Source organism: Triticum urartu, unplaced genomic scaffold (assembly GCF_003073215.2).
Source record: "Triticum urartu cultivar G1812 unplaced genomic scaffold, Tu2.1 TuUngrouped_contig_6770, whole genome shotgun sequence".
NCBI classification, from domain to species: Eukaryota; Viridiplantae; Streptophyta; class Magnoliopsida; order Poales; family Poaceae; genus Triticum; species Triticum urartu.
Window position 1 is genome coordinate 1429 of NW_024117558.1, and position 2588 is coordinate 4016.

Genomic DNA, 2588 nt, shown 5'->3' on the forward strand with positions numbered 1-2588 from the left:
GTCTCGAACAGCATTTAGGAATAATATAATGCTTTACTATGTGCCGACTTACGATATTTAGGACCTTAGTTTTTTTATTGGGCTGGAACCTTGGTTTATTTTCTTCCTTAAAATTCACTGACTGTTCTTATTTTTTCTCTGTCATTTCATTTGAGTTAAGATATGGTGCATTCACCGGCAAGGTGACATGCCCTTGAGTGAGTTTATGTTGTGCATATTGTCTTCGCCAAACCATGGAATCGCAAAAAAGCTTTCCATGATCCTATCAAAATTAAAATGTTGCTCTTTTGTTTCATTTTTTGGCACCCATCTTCTCTGCAGGTAGACCACGCCAAGGTTGGATTGCTGCGCGCCAGTCAAGAAGGAAACAATCCGAGAGAGGAAGCAGAGTAGCAAACCACCTCCGCAGCTTCTCCATCATGCAAAATACGCCTTCGTGCTTGGTTTGCGTACTCCAAAGAAGAGTTGTCTTTGCCCGACACACACTAGGAGACGGCCCGATCCGACTGAGTGCCGATGATTGACAATCAAGGACAGTTGAGTTCAGCATATATACACTCCAGCGATGATGGGTGGAAGTTACTTCCGAATATAAATCGGTCGATCTCAGATGAAACTTGATGGCGCGAAGTACGGTAATATTTTGTCGAAATGAGCCGGTTTCGAACAAAGTTCCTACAGAACTTGGACTCTGTTCTTGTCGGTAAAACACGGTTTTCTCTACCATAGGTTTGATCTTTGAACTACATGGAGGCTAGTACTACCAACCCTTTCATGATTACTTATGCTCATAGTTGGAACTTTCTTTTGACAGTGTGTGTCACAACTTGACTATGTAACACAAGAATTGTAGTACTGTACATGATCCAGTACAAAAGAAAAAAAGATACAGGGTAGGCAAACATGACTTATCTTCCAAACAAAAAAGGACTTTTCACATACCATAGACACAAGAGATAGCAACAGAATCATAGGACACAACAAACAAGCAACAGGCAGCGGCTCTGCTCATAAAGCAGCCTTGAGACAGCAGGATCACTGGCTATCAAACACAGGTTGGTAAAAACACATTTTATTCAAACTAATTCAGAATAATCATCGGGGGAGATCCGACGAATAACAATGTCTTCCCTCCAGGGTTGAAATCACATGGAAGTAGTGGAGACTGGAGAGTATATATGTGATCTCCTTGTAGTTGTAGAAATTAAATACAGGACTCATTACTCAAATAATGAAAATTAAACGGCAGTTGCTCCCCTACAGGAAAAGGACTCGTGACTGGCAACAACCAAAGATGCCTACCGAGAAGACGAACCCGTGCTGGGTTGTCTGCTCAGCAGAGCAGCAGCAGCTTAGATCTTCACATACTACCATAGACAAAAGAGATAGCAACAGAATTTTCTGAGAATCATATGACACAAAAAACAAGCAACATGCAGTGGTTCTGCTCATAAAGCAAACTTGAGAAAGCAGGGCCGAGAAGACGAAACCTGATGGGCCGTCTCTTGGTAGAGCAGCAGCAGCTTAGATCTTTGAGTTGGCGATCTTGTACCACTCAATGTGGAAGGAGCCGGGCATGTCGACCGTCTCATGGGTTTGCGCCCCGAAGTAGTCCATCTGGGCCTGGACAAGGTTCGCTGGAAGCATGTCCCTCCGGTAGGAGTCGAAGTAGGCCAGAATTGCGGACATGCTGGGGGTGTTGACGCCATTGTTGATGGCGAGGCAAACGACCCTCCTCCATTCCACGCAGCTTGCCTGTCCATGATCTCCTGCGCGAACTCACCGTTGTTGATGAGGAGGTTGCCTTGGCGAGCTCACCGTTCCTGTCGTAGGCCTTCTTGATGCTGTCCAGGAAGCTGGCGCGGATGATGCACCCACCCTTGCAGAACCTGGCTAGCTCACCGAGGTTGAGGACCCATCATTTTTCCGTGCTCTTGGCCTTGATGATGTTCATGCCCCGGGCGTAGCTGCAGATCTTGGAGGCGTAGAGGGCCTTCGTCACATCCTCGATCAGCTGTAAAGTTTCGCCGCTGCTGGTCCCTGGTTTCTGCGCTTATTAGCTATTCTCAGCTCCTCATAGATCAGTGTTGAAGGCCGGGCAGAACCGCAGCTGCCTCAGCTTCTTCCCGATTAGAACATGTGTTCAGTCCTGCAGCAAGCAGAGCTGAGCGTTACGAACTAAGTTGAAACCCTGCACATAGCAGCAGGATAACGGCTTGAGCGTTACGAACTACAGCACCGGCATTAGTTCAAATTTCAAAATGGAAGAGCAAGGATCCCCAGGCCCACAAAATGTGAGAAGTTTAGTTCAAAATGTACTACAGGCATCAAACAACCCAATGACTAGACTCAAGCGCAGCTTGCACATGAAGTTTAGTTGCGTGTTTACTTACATCCCTATATGGTTGGATTCAAGAGCGAACGGCACTTCTCCTAAATTATATACAAGTGCATTTGGATGGACAGTGACGGCCTACATTGGCCGATGGAATTTTGCAGTGCACATGGGGAGGCAGTGAACGGCGATGGCAGCGTGAAGATATCAACCGGTTGGAGGGAGCACCATAAAAGGCAACAAAGAGTATCTG

At 46.3% G+C, this 2588-nt stretch overlaps 1 pseudogene; it reads right to left on the reverse strand.

Moving 5' to 3' along the window:
• Positions 1-1524: 1524 nt before the first annotated feature.
• Positions 1525-1954, reverse strand: LOC125531064 (annotated as a pseudogene).
• Between the last annotated feature and the right edge of the window lie 634 nt (positions 1955-2588).